The sequence below is a fragment of the Rutidosis leptorrhynchoides genome, chromosome 2 (genome assembly GCF_046630445.1).
Source record: "Rutidosis leptorrhynchoides isolate AG116_Rl617_1_P2 chromosome 2, CSIRO_AGI_Rlap_v1, whole genome shotgun sequence".
Taxonomy (NCBI): Eukaryota; Viridiplantae; Streptophyta; class Magnoliopsida; order Asterales; family Asteraceae; genus Rutidosis; species Rutidosis leptorrhynchoides.
This window is the reverse complement of record NC_092334.1, coordinates 693,158,659-693,181,256: the sequence shown is the minus strand read 5'-3', so window position 1 is coordinate 693,181,256 and position 22,598 is coordinate 693,158,659. Positions and strand designations below refer to the sequence as shown.

Here is a 22,598-nt window from a genome sequence, read left to right as displayed (position 1 = left end):
GTCAAGGGTTTTGCTATTTTGGAGAAATCTTGGATGAATCTTCTGTAGTAACCAGCAAATCCTAAAAATTGTCGTATATGTTTCGGAGTTTTTGGGGTTTCCCACTTTTCAACGGTTTTGATCTTTGCCGGGTCCACCTGGATACCTTCTTTGTTCACTATGTGACCGAGGAATTGAACTTCTTCCAACCAAAATGCACACTTTGAAAACTTAGCGTACAGTTTTTCTTTCCACAATACTTCTAGCACTTTTCTCAAATGTTCTTCGTGCTCTTGATCATTCTTTGAGTAAATAAGTATGTCATCGATGAAAACAATGACAAACTTGTCAAGATATGGCCCACACACTCAGTTCATAAGGTCCATGAACACAGCTGGTGCGTTAGTCAATCCAAACGGCATAACCATAAACTCGTAATGACCATAACGCGTCCTAAAAGCAGTTTTTGGAATATCATCCTCCTTTACTCGCATTTGATGATATCCAGAACGTAAATCGATCTTCGAATAAACCGACGAGCCTTATAGTTGATCAAATAAGTCGTCAATTCTCGACAGTGGATAACGGTTTTTGATGGTAAGTTTGTTCAACTCTCTGTAGTCAATACACAACCTAAATGTACCATCCTTCTTCTTGACAAACAAAACAGGAGCTCCCCATGGTGATGTGCTTGGTCGAATGAAACCACGTTCTAATAGTTCTTGCAGTTGGCTTTGCAGTTCTTTCATCTCGCTGGGTGCGAGTCTATAAGGAGCACGAGCTATTGGTGCAGCTCCTGGTACAAGATCTATTTGAAATTCAACAGATCGATGTGGAGGTAGTCCCGGTAATTCTTTCAGAAATACATCGGGAAATTCTTTTGCGACGGGAACATCATTGATGCTCTTTTCTTCAGTTTATACTTTCTCGACGTGTGCTAGAACAGCATAGCAACCTTTTCTTATTAGTTTTTGTGCCTTCAAATTACTAATAAGATGTAGCTTCATGTTGCCCTTTTCTCCGTACACCATTAAGGGTTTTCCTTTTTCTCGTATAATGCGAATTGCATTTTTGTAACAAACGATCTCTGCTTTCACTTCTTTCAACCAGTCCATACCGATTATCACATCAAAACTCCCTAACTCTACTGGTATCAAGTCAATCTTAAATGTTTCGCTAACCAGTTTAATTTCTCGATTCCGACATATATTATCTGCTGAAATTAATTTACCATTTGCTAATTCGAGTAAAAATTTACTATCCAAAGGCATCAATGGACAACTTAATTTAGTACAAAAATCTCTACTCATATAGCTTCTATCCGCACCCGAATCAAATAAAACGTAAGCATATTTATTGTCAATAAGAAACGTTCCCGTAACAAGCTCCGGGTCTTCCTGTGCCTCTGCCGCATTAATATTGAAAACTCTTTCGTGGCCTTGTCCATTCGTGTTCTCCTGGTTCGGGCAATTTCTAATAATGTGGCCCGATTTTCCACATTTATAACAAACTACATTGGCATAACTTGCTCCGACACTACTTGCTCCGCCATTACTCGTTCTGACACCATTTGTTCCTTTCGTTCTGTTAACCCCTGGTCCGTAGACCTCACACTTCGCCGCGCTATGACCATTTCTTTTACACTTGTTGCAAAATTTGGTGCAGAACCCCGAGTGATACTTTTCACACCTTTAGCATAGCTGCTTCTGATTGTTGTTGTTGTTGCGATTGTTATTGTTATTGGGATGATTGTTGTAGTTGCTGTTGTTGTTGTTGTTGTTGGGCCGTTTGTTGTAGTTGCGATTGATGTTGCGATTGTTGAGATAGTTGTTGCGATTATTGTTGTAATTGCTGTTATTGTTGTATTGGTGATTCTTATCACCGTTTTCCTCCCACTTTCTTTTGACTTGCTTCACATTGGCCTCTTCAGCCGTGTGTTCTTTAATTCTTTCCTCAATCTGGTTCACTAGTTTGTGAGCCATTCTACATGCCTGTTGTATGGAGTCGGGCTCATGTGAACTTATATCTTCTTAGATTCTTTTCGGTAATCCTTTCACAAACGCGTCGATCTTCTCTTCCTCATCTTCGAACGCACCAGGATATAATAGGCACAATTCTGTGAATCGTCTTTCGTACATGGTAATATCAAATCCTTGGGTTCGTAACCCTCTAAATTCTGTCTTGAGCTTATTGACCTCGGTTCTGGGACGGTACTTCTCGTTCATCAAGTGCTTGAATGCTGACCACGGTAGTGCGTAAGCATCATCTTGTCCCACTTGCTCTAGATAGGTATTCCACCATGTTAACGCAGTACCTGTGAAGGTATGCGTAGCGTACTTCACTTTGTCCTCTTCAGTACACTTACTTATGGCAAACACCGATTCGATCTTCTCGGTCCACCGTTTCAATCCGATCGGCCCTTCGGTTCCATCAAATTCTAAAGGTTTGCAGGCAGTGAATTCTTTGTAGGTGCATCCTACACGATTTCCTGTACTGCTAGATCCAAGGTTATTGTTGGTATGTAGCGCAGCCTGTACTGCGGTTATGTTTGAAGCAAGAAAGGCACGAAATTCCTCTTCACACTAACAAATATGTAAATATGATAATGTATTAAATATGTAATTACATAGTAAATTAATTTTATGATTACTTATTTGAAATTACTCATATTATCTGTAAATATCAAATATGCATTAGTGTTAGCAAAATAACAAATTGAAACAATTACAATAACATGTTAAATCAAAATTAAACTTATACACATTTTCACAATTTTTACAATTCTACACTTTTTCAAATAAGCATATATGAAAATGTATACAAAGTTCATAAGCATTTAACTCAAATAACATGTTGAAACATCCATTACTAACAATTAAACAAGTCTCGAATGGCAATGATAATGCTAAAAACGAACATATATTTCATAGCATTATCCCTCAAGAAAGACAAGCTTTTAGTTGCAATTGTTCTATTTACGAGTGATATTCGTTTAAATAATAAAAGGTGAAGACAAAAGATAGATTCGACGAATTGAAGACGCAAACGACCAAAAAGCTCAAAAGTACAAAGTACAATCAAAGAGGTTCTAATTATTGATAAGAAACGTCTCAAAATTACAAGAGTACAAGACGCAAAACACAAAGTACAAGATATTAAATTGTACGCAAGGACGTTCAAAAATCCGGAACCGGGACCAGAGTCAACTCTCAACGCTCGACGCAACGGACTAAAAATAACAAGTCAACTATGCACATGAATATAATATAATATATAATTAATTCTTAAAATTAATATATATATTATATTATATTATAAAAACCGTCGGCAGAAAAAACAAAGACATGTGAGCCTCTCCAGCTGGCCATGCGATCGCATGGCCTAGAGGAGCAAAGCTCATGCGATCGCATGAGCCCCTGTAGCAGCTGACATGCCTATAAAAATCGCGTTTTTGGTGAACATCAAACACATCTTTTTCCTTCTTCTTACTCAACGTATAATATATATATATATATATATATATATATATATATATATATATATATATATATATATATATATATATATATATATATATATATATATATTTTAATTTTAATTTTAATTTTAATTCTAATAATAAGGGTATGTTAGCGAATGTTGTAAGGGTGTAAGTCGAAATTCTGTCCGTGTAACGCTACGCTATTTTTAATCATTGTAAGTTATGTTCAACCTTTTTAATTTAATGTCTCGTAGCTAAGTTATTATTATGCTTATTTAATACCAAATTAATCATGATGGTGGGCTAAAAATATTTAAAATTGGGTAATTGGGCTTTGTACCATAATTGGGGTTTGGACAAAAGAACGACACTTGTGGAAATTAGACTATGGGCTATTAATGGGCTTTATATTTGTTTAACTAAATGATAGTTTGTTAATTTTAATATAAAGATTTACAATTGGACGTACCTATAAATAACCATATACACTCGATCGGACACGATGGGCGGGATATTTATATGTACGAATAATCGTTCATTTAACCGGACACGGGAGTGAATTAATAGTCTATGGAGTTATTAAAATAGGGGTGAAATTATGTACAAGGACACTTGGCATAATTGATAACAAAGTATTAAAACCTTGGGTTACACGCAGTCGATAACCTGGTGTAATTATTAAACAAAGTATTAAAACCTTGTTACAGTTTAAGTCCCCAATTAGTTGGAATATTTAACTTCGGATATAAGGATAATTTGACGAGGATACTCGCATTTTATATTTATGACTGATGGACTGTTATGGACAAAAACTAGACGGACATATTAAATAATCCAGGATAAAGGACAATTAACTCATGGGAATAAAGTAAAATCAACACGTCAAACATCATGATTACGGAAGTTTAAATAAGCATAATTCCTTTATTTTCATATTTAATTGCACTTCTAATTATCGCACTTTTATTTATTGTCATTGTATTTAATTGCACTTTTAATTATCGTACTTTTTAATTATCGCAAGTTTATTTTATCGCACTTTTATTTATCGCAATTTCATTATCGTTATTTACTTTACGCTTTAAATTAAGTCTTTTATTTATTTAATATTTTACATTAGGTTTTAACTGCGACTAAAAGTTTTAAAAATCGACAAACCGGTCATTAAACGGTAAAAACCCCCTTTTTATAATAATAATATTACTTATATATATTTGTATTTTTATAAATTAAAACTAATATAGCGTTAAGCTTTGTTTAAAAGATTTCCCCGTGGAACGAACCGGACTTACTAAAAACTACACTACTGTACGATTAGGTACACTGCCTATAAGTATTGTAGCAAGGTTTAAGTATATCCATTCTATAAATAAATAAATATCTTGTGTAAAATTGTATCGTATTTAATAGTTTTTCCTAGTAAAAAATATAGCTATTTCCTAGTACGCCTCGCACACATCAAGTATTTTTGGCGCCGCTGCCGGGGAACAATTCTGCTTAAACGCCGGAAGCGCAACGCTATATATATATATATATATATAAAATATTTTTATTAATTTTTAGTTTCCTTTTGTAAAATACGTTTTTGTAAAAATACGTTTTAAATTGCAAAAATATAAAAAGAAAAATAAAAATATAAATATTTTTAAGAGTTTGTTAAATATATAAGTTCTATAAAAGTTTCTTTATCTTTATTTTATAAAAATATAAGTTTTATTTAATTTATATAAATATATTATAAATATATAAATCATTAAAACAGAAAAAAAATATAAAAACTCTCGGCCTGGTACTGTAGCAGCCCAGACCGTGGCCCAAAAACCTAGCTCATGCGATCGCATGAGTCCGAAGGCAAAAACTCATGCGATCGCATGAGGTCTTCTGACAGGCCACAAACAACCCTAATTCAGCATTAATTACGGTGTATATTTAATTATTATTATAAAACCCTAATTAGGTTATAATTATTTTATTATTTAGTTTTAGTTTTTATTTAATTTGTAATTTAAGTTATAGTTAGTTTAATTAAATTATAAAATTAATAGTTTTATAAAATAAATAATATAAAAATAATATTTTTATAAAAATTGTACTTTTTACAACTTTAAGTATATTTTTATATTTTGTCCCTTTTTATTCGTTTTAGCGTAATATTTATATTTTTTGCTCGTATTTAGTTTTAAGACATAGTTTTTACCATAGTTACTTTTATTTCTAGATTTTTAGGCTTTGCCGTAAAATTCCTTAAGTGCTTTTTCTTTATACTAAGATCTAGATGCTTTAGAATTTTGCGACGCCGTTTTTAAGTTTTAGTGCCTTTTTAAGTTATTGCCATTTGGGATATAGTATTTCTTTTAAGCTTTAATATTTTTAGACGCAACTTTTAAGTCTTAGTTTTTAGTTCTTTTTTAAGTTTCGACGCGCTACTTTCTTATTTTTATTTTTCGACGCCTATTATTTTTCGCCTTTTTATTTTTCGACGTTTTTCGACGCGCTCTTTTTCTTTCTTATTTCTCGACATTCTAGTTTTAGGACTTAGATTTTTCTCTATTTCTTATCTAATATTTCTTTAAATTACGAAAAATTATTTTAAGTGGTTAAATTGATAGACATCAAAATTTTCTGGTTCGTAGTAATAGTTGGATTTGTACGTGGACCGGGTTATTGGAGCCAAACAGTACTCAATTATATCGAGACCAAACGAATCCTGCCCCTCTGCTGCATCTTTTGGCTATTCGAAACGTGGGCAAAATCAGAAAAGTCTATTAATTTGATAACTTATATAATTTTTCGTATTTTTATAACTAATAGGATATTCAGTGAATGCACCGAGCAAAACGTTCACCACCTTTTGTACGTTCACCACCTGTAACTCGATCAAAACATCTAGCAAATATTGTCGCCGTTAATTTTTCTTTAGAATCATCATCCAGTCGACCAAGTACTCCAATTCAAATTTCCGATAATCCATTTTTTGAACCCGACCTCACAATTGAGAATCCGGAGAATATTCAGGGACAATTCATAGATCCTGAACCATTAATCTTTCCTCCGGAACCACCAATAATTCAAACAGAGATTGTTGAGGAACCAACCATTAAATCAGAATCCTCTAGTGATTCAGATTCAACAAATTCAATCATGGAAAATCTGGAACCTTTAAGTATGGAAGACCGAATGAGAGCTAAACGCATTGGTCAAGGTCACACAATTACTCAACCTGACATTAATGCGCCAGATTATGAAATCAAAGGACAAATTCTACACATGGTGACTAATCAATGCCAATTTAGTGGTGCGCCGAAGGAAGATTCAAATGAACATCTTCGTACCTGTAATAGGATCTGCACACTATTTAAAATAAGAGAAGTGGAGGATGAACAGATATATCTCATGTTATTTCCCTGGACTTTAAAGGGAGAAGCCAAAGATTGGTTGGAATCGTTACCTGAAGGGGCGATTGATACATGTGACGTTTTAGTTGAAAAATTTCTTAAACAATTCTTTCCGGCATCTAAAGCCGTAAGACTTCAAGGAGAAATTGTTACGTTCACACAGAAGCCAAATGAAACTTTATATGAAGCATGGACACGATTTGGAAAGTTATTGAGAGGATGTCCGCAACATGGTTTAGACACTTGTCAAATAGTACAAATATTCTACCAAGGATGCGACATCACTACAAGGAAAGAATTAGACATAGCAGCTGGTGGTTCTATTATGAAGAAAACAGAAACTGATGCTTACAAAATTATTGATAGCACTGCTTCCCACTCACATGAGTGGCACTAAGAAAAAGATATCGTTAGATCATCTAAAGCAGCTAGAGCCGATTCTAGCCATGACTTAGATTCCATTTCTACAAAAATAGATGCTGTCGAGAGGCGAATGGAAAAGATGACTAAAGATATCCACTCAATACGAATTAGTTGTGAGCAGTGTGGAGGACCACATTTGACAAAGGATTGTCTCAGTATTGAATTAACAATGGAACAAAGAGAGAATGTTTCATACATAAACCAAAGGCCTGGAAATAATTATCAGAATAATTATCAACCGCCAAGACCAAACTACAATCAAAACCAGAATTATAACTGAAATGTTCCATACAACAATCAACAAGGTCCTAGTAATCAACAAGTATCCAATAATACTTACAATCAGCAAAGACCTAATTTTCAAAACAAACCACCACAAACCGATGATAAAAAGCCAGATTTAGAAGATATGATGACGAAGCTAGTTGAATCTCAAACACAATTTTTCACATCTCAGAAATAAACCAATGAACAAAATGCTCAAGCATTTAGAAATCAACAAGGTTCTATTCAAAATTTGGAACAAGAAGTAAGTAACCTAGCAAGGTTAATAGGTGAAAGAAAACCGGGAAGTCTACCTAGTGATACAAATGCTAACCCCCGGAATGAAACAGCTAAAGCTATTACCACAAGAAGTGGTATTACACTTAAACCACCTGAAATACCTGTAATTTCTGATGAAGTTATTCCTACTCCACAAGAACCACAATCTGATCAAGATAAGGAAAAAGAACCGGTGATTGAAAAGGTTAATGAAGATAACACAGTTAAGGATAAACCTTATGTTAAACCATACCAACCACCACTTCCTTACCCGAGTAAAATGAGAAAAGAGAGACTTGAAGCCGAGCAATCTAAATTCTTGGATATGTTTAAACAAATAAATGTAAATCTTCCTTTCATTGATGTGATTTCAGGAATGCCTAGATATGCTAAATTTCTGAAAGATCTAATCACAAATAGAAAGAAAATGGAAGAACTCTCGGCTGTTACTATGAATGCTAATTGTTCAGCAGTGCTGTTGAATAAGATACCAGAAAAACTATCTGATCCAGGAAGTTTCACAATTCCATGTTTTCTGGGTAGTCTTAGTTCAATAGAAGCATTGGCAGACTTAGGTGCTAGTATAAATTTAATGCCGTATTCACTATACGCTAAACTAGACCTTGGAGAATTGAAACCAACACAAATAAGCATACAACTAGCCGATAGATCAGTAAAATATCCTAGAGGGATAATGGAGAACATGCTAGTTAAAGTTGGGTCTTTAGTATTTCCAGTAGATTTTGTTATTCTCGATATGGAAGAAGATTCTCGAGTACCTCTCATATTAGGAAGACCATTCTTAAACACGGCTAAAGCAATAATAGACGTGTTTGGTAAGAAACTGACCCTAAGTATAGAGGACGAGAGTGTTACCTTTTCAGTTGATAGAGCCATGCAACAACCGCAATCTGCAGATGATACATGTTATTATATTCAAACTATAGAATCACATGCAGAATTGTTAGAAGGATTTCTAGAATTACAAGGAACAGGAGAATGTTCTTTAGGAGAAGGAACTGAACCAATTGATGATACTGAAATGTTAGCTACACTTATGGCTAATGGATATGAACCAATAACAGAAGAAATTCAAATGCTAAAAGAAGAAGATAGATATCGATATAAATCATCGATAGAAGAACCACCGACATTAGAGTTAAAGCCACTTCCAAATCATTTGGAATATGCTTATTTACATGGTGAATCTGAATTACCTGTAATAATATCGTCTTCTCTTACTGAAAATGAAAAATCTCAACTCATTTCTGTGTTAAAAGCTCATAAACCAGCCATTGCATGGAAAATTCATGATATTAAAGGAATAACTCCTTCGTATTGCACACATAAAATCCTTATGGAAGAAGGTCATAAAACGTATGTGCAACGCCAACGAAGACTAAATCCTAATATGCAAGATGTTATTAAGAAAGAAATTATTAAACTGCTAGATGCAGGTTTAATTTATCCAATTTCTGATAGTCCATGGGTAAGCCCAGTTCAATGCGTGCCTAAGAAGGGTGGCATAACTGTCATCACAAATGAAAAAATGAGCTTATTCCTACTAGGACTGTAACAGGATGGCGTGTTTGTATTGATTATAGAAAATTAAATGACGCCACCAGAAAAGATCACTTTCCCTTACCTTTCATTGATCAAATGTTGGAAAGATTAGCCAGAAATAGTTACTATTGTTTTCTTGACGGTTTTTTCAGATATTTTCAAATTCCAATAGCACCCGAAGACCAAGAGAAAACCATATTCACGTGCCCTTATGGTACTTTTGCTTACAAACACATGCCATTTGGACTTTGCAACGCCCCTGCAACCTTTCAAAGGTGCATGATGGCGATTTTTCACGACATGATAGAAGAATGCATGAAAGTTTTCATGGATGACTTTTCAGGATTTCGGTGATACATTTGAATCATGTTTAGTTAATCTTGAACGAATGCTTATTAGATGCGAACAATCAAATCTAGTTCTTAATGGGGAGAAATGCCATTTCATGGTTAAAGAAGGCATCGTTCTTGGACATAAAATCTCAAAGGAAGGAATTGAAGTGGATAGAGGTAAAGTAGATGTAATTGCTAAACTTCCACATCCCACCAATGTTAGAGGAGTTAGGAGTTTTTTAGGGCATGCCAGTTTTTACCGACGTTTCATAAAAGATTTTTCTAAAATTGCCACTCCTATGAATAAACTCTTAGAAAATGATGCTCCATTCATCTTTTCAGATGAATGCATCAAATCTTTTAATATTCTTAAAGAAAAACTCACTAATGCACCGATTATGATAACTCCAAATTGGAATCTACCGTTTGAATATATGTGCGATGCAAGTGATTTTGCAATGGGAGCCGTTTTAGGATAAAGGATTGAAAAACGATTTCAACCTATATATTATGCTAGTAAGACGTTACAAGGAGCACAAACAAATTACACAACTACCAAAAAAGAACTCCTTGCTATTGTCTTTGCTTTTGACAAATTTCGTTCATATCTCGTTCTAGCAAAAACGGTGGTCTATACCGACCATTCTGCTCTTAGATACCTATTTTCGAAACAAGATGCTAAACCACGATTAATCCGTTAGATCTTACTCTTACAAGAGCTCGATATTGAAATCCGAGATAAAAAGGGAGCAGAAAATCTCGCCGCTGATCATCTTTCTCGTCTTGAAAATCCCAAATTAGAAGTTCTAAATGAATCGGCCATACAAGACAACTTTCCTGATGAATATCTATTGAAGATAGATTATAATAAAATTCCATGGTTTGCAGACTATGCAAACTACTTAGTATGTGGATTCCTTGAAAAAGGATTATCGTACTAAAAACGAAAGAAATTCTTTAGTGATATAAAACACTATTTCTGGGAAGATCCACATTTGTTTAAAAGTTGTCCCGATGGAATAATACGCCGATGTGTATTCGGAGATGAAGCTAGTAAAATCTTAAACCATTGTCACACAGGACCAACAGGAGGGCATTATGGGCCTCAACTAACAGCAAGAAAAGTTTACGATGCTGGATTCTATTGGCCTACAATTTTCAAATACGCACACCTTCTTTGCAAATCCTGTGATGCATGTCAAAGGGCCGGAAAAATAAGTCAACGTGATGAAATGCCACAAAATGTCATTCAAGTATGTGAAGTATTTGACATTTGGGGTATTGACTTTATGGGTCCATTTCCAAAATCTCATAATAATCTCTACATTCTCGTAGCCATTGATTATGTATCTAAATGGGCAGAAGCACAAGCTCTCCTAACTAACGATGCACGAGTTGTAGTCAACTTTTTAAAATGTCTTTTTGCAAGGTTTGGAACACCGAAAGCTTTAATAAGTGATCGGGGAACTCATTTCTGTAATAATCAACTTGAGAGAGTTCTTAAAAGATATGGAGTAACTCATAAAATCTCCACTGCTTATCATCCACAAATAAGTGGACAAGTTGAAAATACCAACCGAGCTTTAAAACGTATTGTAGAGAAGGCCGTAGGATCAAATCCGAAGGAATGGTCCATGAAATTGGAGGATGCACTCTGGGCTTTTAGAACAGCCTACAAAACTCCAATTGGAACCACACCTTTTAAACTCGTTTACGGAAAAGCATGTCATCTTCCAGTAGAAATTGAACACAAAGCATTTTGGGCTTTGAAGATATGTAATCTTGATTTACATGAAGCGGGACGTCTACGGTTAAGTCAATTAAACGAATTAGAAGAATTGAGACATGAAGCATACGATAATTCGTTAATCTATAAAGAAAGAACGAAGAAATGGCATGATAAAAGAATCAGAAGTTCAAAAGAATTCAAAGAAGGAGACAGAGTTATTCTTTTCAATTCACGATTCAAGCTATTTCCTGGAAAATTGAAATCAAGATGGTCTGGACCATTCATAGTCAAAAGAGTTTTCCCATACGGAACTGTAGAATTAATAAATTCAAATGGGATTGAATTTAAGGTTAATGGTCACAGAGTTAAACATTACATAGATAGTCCAATGGAAGTCGACAACGAAGTTAATCACAATTTCGATACCACAGCTAACTAAGTGTGGGGAGAATCAAGTCTTTTAAGGATAATATGTATTTCTGTTAGAGTTAGATGTTCTGTTTTCGTGTAGTTCTCGAGAATGGAACCCGAATGGTCTTTCCCTAGCAGACCCTAAAGAACTAGTCTTCTCCCCCCATTCTGAATTTTAATTTTTTTTAGGTTTTACGAGATGAAGACTTCCTGTGAATTAAACCATGGTCTAATGCTATACGCTTTGATCACTAAACGTAATAATGACACCCTTCTAAGTGAAATAGTATCATTAATCAGAGGTAAATTGGACGGAGTAAGAAAAGAATTCAGATGCGAAAATAATAAGTTACAATTTGGTAAAGGAAAATCAAAATCCGCAGCGAAAAGAAGAGCACGACACCTTGAAAGATGTCACAAATGCGGAAAATGGTCACACGAAGGAAAATGCTCGACGAATCAGACATATTCCAATACCGAATTTGTTACTCTATGCAGAGACGGACCGTTCATATGTTTAGAAGAAAAAACGTTGAATGCTCGAGGTTACGCCTATGTAGCCATGGAAAACCAATTAGTCCGACTATCTTATGAGTGGGCTAGAATATATCACTAAGAAATCTATTTAACAGGTAAGTATGTACATTTTTTATTTTTATTTTTAACCTTTTGATAATAAACGCTAAATTGTTCGCTATAAAGTATTAAATTGGTATTCAATAAAATTAGGTCTTGCGACCAAAATTATTGATATCATACAAAAATTTATTACATCACTGCGAAATTTACCGTTTATTCTTAAGGTATAAATATCTTTAATCAATCAACCCAAAATATTTCAAAAATTCGTCATGAGTTAAACTAGGTTATGAAACCGAAATTACTTTACCGAAAAGAGGGGCGTATATTTTTGATAATATTTGATTGATTAAAGTGGGATAAAAGACCAAAAAGATTTTTAATTCTATTTTTACTTTGTTTTTAAAATTAATATTAAAATAATATTGTAAACTTTTAAAATAATATATTTGAAATTGTAAATATTTGGAAAATTAATATTTTTAATATAAGTTTGTATGTATTAAACCAAAAATATAATATAAGTTTAGTGAGAATCTTTAAATTTTATTAATTTGAATTTTTAATTTTATGCATCTTAAATTTAAGTTTGGTTTGAATTTAAAAACAAAAATTTACTTTATTTTACTAAGTTAAAAATATGATTTTTAAAATTCGTCGTGAGTTGAAGACTAGGTCTTTGAACCGAAATTGCTTTACCCGAGGGAGGGACGAGAACTTTTATTATCATTATTTTTAATCTTATTGAATTAAAGTATGCCAAAAACATTAAAAAACCCAAAAATCTTTTCTTTTAAAATCGCGCTTAAAAATGACAAATTTTAAATTTTTTGTCGAAGGACGGACTAGGACAACGATCCGAAACACCCTCGCTCCTAAAGGAAATTTTTTTTAGAATTTAATTAATTAAATGTTTTAAACAGTTATAAGGTTTTATATTTAAAAAAAAAGGGAAAGTACTGTACCCGGCACCCCATGCGATCGCATGGGGTTTACACTCCAACCTCATGCAATCGCATGAGGCTGAAATTTTGGCCAGAAACATAAACCCAGGGAGCTCTCTGTCTCCACACTTTTCACACACGTACACGAACACATACACATATCCTCTCTAAAATTCACCATTTTTCACCGTAATTCGTCAAATTTTTCGCTCTAATCATGAAATTGTTCAGAAGTTTATCAAGAAAGGTAACAATTTCACCCCTAAACCTCTTTAAATTTAATTTTTAGTGTTCTTGAGCTATATTTTACCTAATTTGATTTTGTTAATTTCTAGTGTAATTAGAGTTAAATTGATAGTATTTTATGCATGTATAATCTAGATTGATGCTATTTAACATGATTTGAAGCCAAAAACTTCAAAAATTTTAGAAATCTAGGGTTTGTGTTCTTGAGCAATTTGGGGCTTTTTGATATAAACAGGTTATGGCCGATTTTTGTCATGAATTATTGCTAAATTGGGTAGTGTAACATGTTTAGGTAGTTAAATGATCCAAACATTGATCCAAAACATGATTTTTGGGGATTAAAGTGGACTTTTTAGGTGCAAAATTCATGAACTTGATTAATTTGATATTATTGGCATTTGAGACTTGTTTACTTATTAGTAATGACTATTTTGACATGTTATTTGAGTTAAATGCTTATGAACTTTGTATACATTTTCATATGTGCTTATTTGAAAAAGTATAGAATTGTAAAAAATGTGAAAATGTGTATAAGTTTAATTTTGATTTAACATGTTATTGTGATTGTTTTAAGTTGTTATTTTGCTAACACTAATGCATATTTGGATGCACAAACTTTGTGTTTAATGTGTTTTGCAGAAAGCCGATACTGGAGGTTCATCATCGTCATCATCTAGACGACCTGCTCCAGCTCCAGAACCAGAACCAAAAATGCAATATGAACCCGAACAAGTACTACAACAGGAACCACAACATCAGCCTAATCAACATGTACCTTATTATGATCCGCTACAGTTTGTTAATGAATTCATATTATTTTCGATGAATCCACCTGTAGAATACCCAACGATTCCTGAACACACATTGCATCCTAATCTGAGATTTGATAGACGATGGAGAGATTACCCGGCATATCAAAGTAATAAATTTAAATTGGTAACAAAAGAGGTAGAGGTGCCGAGGGTAATTGATTGGAATCCTTTAGAAACGGTCCATCTAGCTGACCGTGTTAGACAACATTTGATTCAAAGGTATGGCAGTTCTTCTTTTACAGATTAGGAACGTCTTTTCACCATTCGTAGACCTGTATATAAGGAATGGTGTGTTGAGCTGATGAGTACTATAGCGTTAAATGTAGATGTAGATAGGTTAGATGATAGAAGTTTTCTTAGATTTATCCTTGGCGGTAGGATGTACAGAATGTCCATGATGGACATGGCTAGGGCATTACAGATTTACACTCCTAGTGAATTGCTACTACCCGATTGTATGAATTTGATTTATCGTGGTGAAAGGGTAGATAGGAATTTTGACGCGAACGCCGTTTGGAGGCGTATGTCAAACTATAATGTTTTTACACTGGGAGGAAAACACTCCTACTTACATATTAACAAAGTCGAGCTTCGTGTAATTCATAGATTTTTGGCTAACTCGATTACACAGATAGGTCACAATAAGGAGAAAATGACCTTACATGATTTATTTTACCTAAAGTGTATTCGAGACCCGAGAAGCTTTGTTAATATCCCTTACTGTGTTGGTTTTTATTTATCTAAAATGGTAGAAGGAATTCAGGACGGGAGTATAATAGGAGGAGGTATTTTTGTTACTCTCATTGGAGAGTATTTAGGTGTTGATAGGAACCAAGGGGGTCCATTACAGGTTTGTAGAGAATAGGATGAGACCATAGGATTGCGGGTTTATGCGGGTGCTAAGGTATTGAAGAGTAGACGCAACCAGGCAGTTCCCTATGAAGGTAATCATCCTCAGGTAGAGAGAGGTTCAGACGAGGAAATGGAGGAAGCGGAAGACATTAGGGATGTCTTTCGAGATGCTATTCTTGACGTCCATGTTCGTATAGATGAGGAAGCAATGACGAACGCGGCCAGACATAGTATGTACGAGCAGTGGAACTCCGAGTGAGTATACGAGGATTATAGGTGACGCCAACATGATAGCTGGTTAGTTCATCAGCACCAAATCATGAGCCAGCTATCATATCAAGTACCAAATAACTACGTGCCTACTCGATCTGCTCATTTTCCGCCACACAACCCCGACATCCGACCACCCTTTAACCGGTATGACTATAACCAAGCCTATCAGAACACCTATAACCAACAATGGAACCCACTCGATGAAATGAACTGGAACCCCTATCCAGACTGATTTGGTTCCATTGGTTATTTTTATGATTTTTATGTTTTTATCTTTTTACTTATTCATGTTTAAACTTATGTTATTGGATATATTTATGTAATTTTTATCATTTTTATTATTATTGTGTACTAATATTTCACATTTAGGATTTGAAAGTGGGATATTAAGTCCCATTTCAATTTGCCATGCATGTTTATATTTGTATTGTATGTATATTGTCGATTGTACAAAACAGGATAAAACAGCGCATTTTCAAAGACTGGCATTAAGTTCAGCAAAACCTACTAATTTTGACGACAAGATGAAAAATAAATGTGATGTAACAACAAGACGGAATGAACAAATGATGTGCACCATTTATCATTCAGAAAACAAACACCAATATGTTTAGAAACTTTGGTAAAATTTAATTATTTTTCTACGCTAATCACCCTCAATAATTTAAATTGTTACTGATTTCTTGCAAATGAGGGCATTGCAAGAAAAGTGTGGGAAGGGGTTAAATTCTTTCGGATTTTTAAAATTTTTAACTTATACACTTGGTTACCATTAAAAATACTAGTAACGCAGTAGTTTTATTAGAATCTAGTGCTCTCTGATAATAAAGAACAGCCATAGTCTTATATACTGACTACCCAATTCTAGTAAAATTTTTCAAAATTTTCAATTAAATGAATTCAAAATCATGTTTATACATATTTATGAACGATAAAACTAGGTGTTAACATCGAAATTATTGTTACCTTGGAAAGGACATAAATTGAGAAACAAACCAAAATGTTAGAATTCATTTAAAATGGAATAGAGGACAATAAAAAGGCAAATAAAAGAAAATAAAAGCCAAGTGTGGGAAAAATTTACCAAGTTATTTAAAAAATATATCACATATTTTTTTACAAATAACTGAAGATGCTTTTGCTTTGGACTAAACTAAAAAGTTTTACCCGATTTACTGTAAGAAAGATGGATCTACACGATGAATCAATTCCATCATTAAAAGGAAGTAAAGTCTTCCGAAAAGAAACGCGCTTCTTGATTTAGGTCATGAAGTTGTCGTCCAGACCAGTTGTAGGTTGACGAAAAATCTAGAAAAGTCATCACTAAAATCAGCAGGAAATCCACGGACCTCAGCATAAAATAGGGTCGCCAAGTGGTCAGACTTATCTTAACCATGAGAGGAACTGTCTCGTAAAATGGGGAGGACGCCGTGCAAATTAGCTGGATAAGACTAATGAATCAGATCCCCAAAAAAGGATAATCTCCTTAAAGATCAAAAATTAGCTTTTAAGCCTGATATTACTCAATCCTATAGATTGACCTTAAAGATTGAGAATTACAAACTCATGGAATTCGATGATATCTAAACTCGAGCTTGAACGAGATAATATTTTGATCAAAATTACAAACCGATTTGTTTTCTGAAAACCCATTTTCAATGCGTTCATTACCATTAGAACGTAAAATCCTAGGAATTCACCTGGAATTCATTAGGTCACCTGAACCAAATCGGGTGTCAACCGTAAGAACGGTGGTTGCATAGCATGGTCAAAGACAGGACCTTGTGCCAGACCGAAGAAAAATTATAAGGGTGAGCTTTACTATTGCTCCTACCAAGGATAGTAATTGCATCCGACACGTTATAGACCAAAAACTTAACCGCATGTCAGGGGACATTGCATTAACAGTTGCTTGTTCAACGCTTTCCTTTACAACTGGACGGTAGTTTACCGAAAGGTAATATACGGAGCAAGTATACTGGACGTGTTGCTTTCCTAATACAAGGATAGCAAGTGGGTGACACAAAACCTTAAGTTTTGAGCTAAAAATTTCAAATATGAAACCCACCAAACCCATAAAAAGAATTTGCAAACACCGGTGAAGGGTTATTCTGGAAAACTTATCTAGGGTAAAAGCTAGATTGAATTTTAAAAAGATCAAATATTTTCATAAAGATCCAATTTTCTTAAAGGATCTAAATTTTTATAGTCATGTGGGACTGTAAACCACAACGTTACTACCATTGTTCATACCGCCGTATAGAAATCACTAATGTACAAAGTGTGAAGAATAAAGAAGTGATTCTAGTATATTTCAAGACTATATTGCTTGAGGACAAGCAACGCTCAAGTGTGGGAATATTTGATAATGCTAAAAATGAACATATATTTCATAGCATTATCCCTCAAGAAAGACAAGCTTTTAGTTGCAATTGTTCTATTTACGAGTGATATTCGTTTAAATAATAAAAGGTGAAGACAAAAGATAGATTCGACGAATTGAAGACGCAAACGACCAAAAAGCTCAAAAGTACAAAGTACAATCAAAGAGGTTCCAATTATTGATAAGAAACGTCTCAAAATTACAAGAGTACAAGACGCAAAACACAAAGTACAAGATATTAAATTGTACGCAAGGACGTTCAAAAATCCAGAACCAGGACCAGAGTCAACTCTCAACGCTCGATGCAACGGACTAAAAATTACAAGTCAACTATGCACATGAATATAATATAATATATAATTAATTCTTAAAATTAATATATATATATATATTATATTATATTATAAAAACCGTCGGCAGAAAAAACAAAGACATGTGAGCCTCTCCAGCTGGCCATGCGATCGCATGGCCTAGAGGAGCAAAGCTCATGCGATCGCATGAGCCCCTGTAGCAGCTGACATGCCTATAAAAATCACGTTTTTGGTGAACATCAAACACATCTTTTTCCTTCTTATAACAACCCTCACTATTCGACTTCTGATTTTACTAAAATACCTAGAGTTGTTATATACGAATAAATTTAACGTTGACCGAATAAACGTACGCTTAAAATAAATAATATAATTATAAATATTATAAATAAGATTATGATATATTATATAACATAATTACATCAATGAATATATATATAATATTTATATTACTTTTGTTATTTAGTTAATAGAATATATAATTAACTAAATAATAAATAATATTATAACATTTATAAAACTAATAAAAACTATAAATTAATAATCATAAATTTTAATTTTTATAAAAACTAAATATAATAATAATTTTATATAAAATTCGTATTTAATAATTAAACAAATATAGAAATAAAATGTTTAGAAATATATTAAATAATTTTTTTTTTAGAATTTTATACAAAATAAAAATAAAAACTATATCTACTTTTAATAAATAAATACAAAAATATAAACTACTTTTTCTTTTAAGATTTACTTTTAATAAAAATACAAACTACTTTTCTTTTAAGATTTACTTTTAATAAAAATACAAACTACTTTTTCTTATTTTAACTTTTAAGATTTACTTTTAATAAAAATACAAACTACTTTTTCTTATTTTAACTTTTAAGATTTACTTTTAATAAAAATACAAACTACTTTTTCTTATTTTAACTTTTAAGATTTTACTTTTAATAAAAATACAAACTACTTTTTCTTATTTTAACTTTTAAGATTTTACTTTTAATAAAAATACAAACTACTTTTTCTTATTTTAACTTTTAAGATTTATTTTTAATAAAAATACAAAATACTTTTTCTTATTTTAACTTTTAAGATTTACTTATTTTATTTTAATTTTTTTTTACCTAACATTTTCAACTATAAATACCACATACATTTCTCATTTCAAACTTACACCTTAATCTCTCATTTCTCTCTTAAGAACTACTTCTAGTTGATATCTCGGTCACTTACTTGCTTTACTTTCCTTTCTTGCGTGGAATACTTCAACTGCTATTTAAGGTGAGTTTCATTACTCCCTTTTTATATATATTTTTGGGCTGAGAATACATGCGTTGTTTTATAAATGTTTTACGAAATAGGCACAAGTACTAAAACTAATTCTATATGGGTTTAAACCAGAAATATACCCTTAGCTTGGTAACATTAAACTACCTGTCTATGTACGGTAGGTGCGAATCCTAAAGATAGATCTATTGGGCCTGACAACCCTATCCTGACTATGGGATGCTTTAGTACTTCGAGGTTTATATAACACACCTGATTCGGTGTACTTTCAGAGGGTAAAACATGAACGTTAAGGCTTGTTACCGGGTGCCTACAACTTATAGAATGCTTTTATACACTTGCTAGTGTACGAATATTTATGAAACTGAAATCTTGTGGCCTATTATTATAACAGAAATGATTGATTTTGATAAACTAATGAACTCACCAACCTTTTTGGTTGACACTTTAAGCATGTTTTGTCTCAGGTGACGAATAAGATGATTGCCATGATTGCTACCTGATGAATTGAATGCTGCTACATGGAGTCTTCATTTCATTACATTTACTTTGCATTAAGACTATTATTATTATTTCAGTTTAAATTTGATGTAAAACTTTTAATGCTTCCGCTGTTTTATTAATAAATGTTTTATTCAAAACGTCTCATATAGAGTCGTTCTCGTATATACAACTGTGATTTGATATAATTAGTCACAAATACCCTAGGCCCTATTTTGGGGGTGTGACAGATTGGTATCAGAGCAGGTTGTTGTAGAGAACCAGGATTGCATTTTTTGTGTGCCTTATACAATTAGGTACCTTAGCAATGTAGGACTACAACTTTCCTTGACCATAGTGCCTTTAATTGTTGCCTTTAATTGATAAATGCTACACTATACCTTAGAAACTATACTTAAATCTTAAGATTATAACATACACGATAATGTGAAATTACTCGAACGTCAACGCTACTTAAGGCCTAGGGTGATCCTTGGTACCACTATGGGACGCTTGTGGATTTCGAATGCCAAACTTAGATTTTGGTCGAGAATTCCTGGGCCAACCGGTAACAATTGATCATTCAAGTGACTCGGCGGTGGCATAGATGTTTGGGTATGGTGCACAATATCAAACCTGACTATAGTGATCATACAACACTTAGTCACTTACGCACTTAATAAGTGGTGAACTTATTAAGAACAACTCACTTAGTCATCTATCCTGGTTTTGTGTATTACATATGTATTACATGAAATATTATCCAAGATTTTTGAAACTCCTATAATTCATACTCAAACGTATATAACTCCCTGTTATATCACGTACCTATATGCCTTATGCCTTTATGCATCGGTTTGCGAACCGGGAAATGTCATTGGGTTATCACAGTATACGAATTGAAAGTCTTTAATCGAAATATTATTAGATTACATACTTATCATTTTATAATCTCGACACGTCATACTGCCATTATTGGAGTATAGACAAATCATATCTTAGCATATCTATTCCCAATAGACCTTGTCTAACACTTTTCCTAAATTTCCTCCGTAAATTACGGAAATCTTTCTGCTATATATACGTATTCAAGGAGACGAATATATCATTCAATATTCAACACCCATTTCATATCAAACCCTATTCCAAACACATAATATGGATTTCTCACCTGATTCCTCAAGTTCTTCTAGCTCCAAAGATAGCATGACAGGAGCACACCCACCGATCAATTACCGTAATTTGTTTAGAAAATGGGGATGGGTTCACGAAATACTCACCCTATGGAGAAATGAAGAAGGTACTCCTTATCACGAGCCAAACTTACCACCAAACGTCGGAGTACTCGATCCACTTACCGGCGAACCTGTTCGCAATACCGTTTTCACTCTTTTGGCAAGGATTTTCCGCCTCGAAGGTCGACTCGATGTAACCAATGACAATATTTGTCCTCTACTCCCGAATTCTAACCAGAAAGGGTTATTAGAAGAAGTTAGAAGACTTCCAACTAAATATCAAGAATTGACAAACCTTACAGAGGAATGAGTAGAACAAATCCATAGACTCGAGCATAAAGTAGAAACCCTGGAGGAAATAGTGCGCGATTTGGTAGCTAGGCTCACACTTACTAACCAAGTACCACAAGCAGCACCAACAGCAGCACCAACACCACCAGTACTATCAGCATCACCACCAACAGCATCAACTTCACCAACAACAACATCAGCATCCCACGTCTCAACATCATAATCGGTACCTCAAACATCGACATCATACGCCCATAGATACTAAGGAATATTAGTAATAATGAGTTAAGATGTATTGACTCATTCTTCCTGAAGAATTATATATGTATACTTTATATATATATGGTTTGGAACAATAATAAATCTTTTCGTACTAAACTATTACGTGTGAATCTTAACTAGTATGTACTACTTGGTTAATTCATATCACTAATACGTTATGATGTACATCCTTCGTTAATGACTTAACAATCATTAATCACTGCTTCAGTACAATAAACTCCATTTCATAATAAACTAAGTGTATTATTCAAATGCATGTGTGATTTTACACTCCTATTTTCGATGTACTCAAAAATTTCTCGAAAACATCATTTGTGCCTTATGAATTTCACAAGAAATCCACGAGCATCAACATCATATACTGAGGTATATTAATAACAATGAACGATGAAGTATTGATTCATAACTTCATTAAAGAAATATTCCGCGACGATTATGTAATCTCTAAAGTTTTGGAGATTATTTATTCTCGTTTCAACCGTAAATCAAATGAGTTTAATATTATATTAACTTATTAAATCCATAATTACATCTGAAGAAAATATATATGTATGTATATTTTCATAAAGATTGTATTTAAAAATTCTTTTGTACAAACTGTTGATTGTGAAAATATTTTAACGGGTAGGTAATACCCAAGAAATATCTAACATTCACATTAATATATTACATTGTACATTCTTCAAAATCCTTGAAAACATATCGGATTGATAATCAATGATTCAGATCAGTTAACCTTGAGAATGCTGATGAAGCAGCAAAAG

At 33.3% G+C, this 22,598-nt stretch overlaps 1 non-coding gene across 1 annotated transcript; it reads right to left on the bottom strand.

The window, feature by feature from the left end:
* Positions 1 to 6,985: 6,985 nt before the first annotated feature.
* On the bottom strand, positions 6,986 to 7,092 carry LOC139894770 (small nucleolar RNA R71). Its single transcript, XR_011775255.1, has one exon. It is a non-coding gene; the product is annotated as a small nucleolar RNA R71 (small nucleolar RNA).
* Positions 7,093 to 22,598: the final 15,506 nt, after the last annotated feature.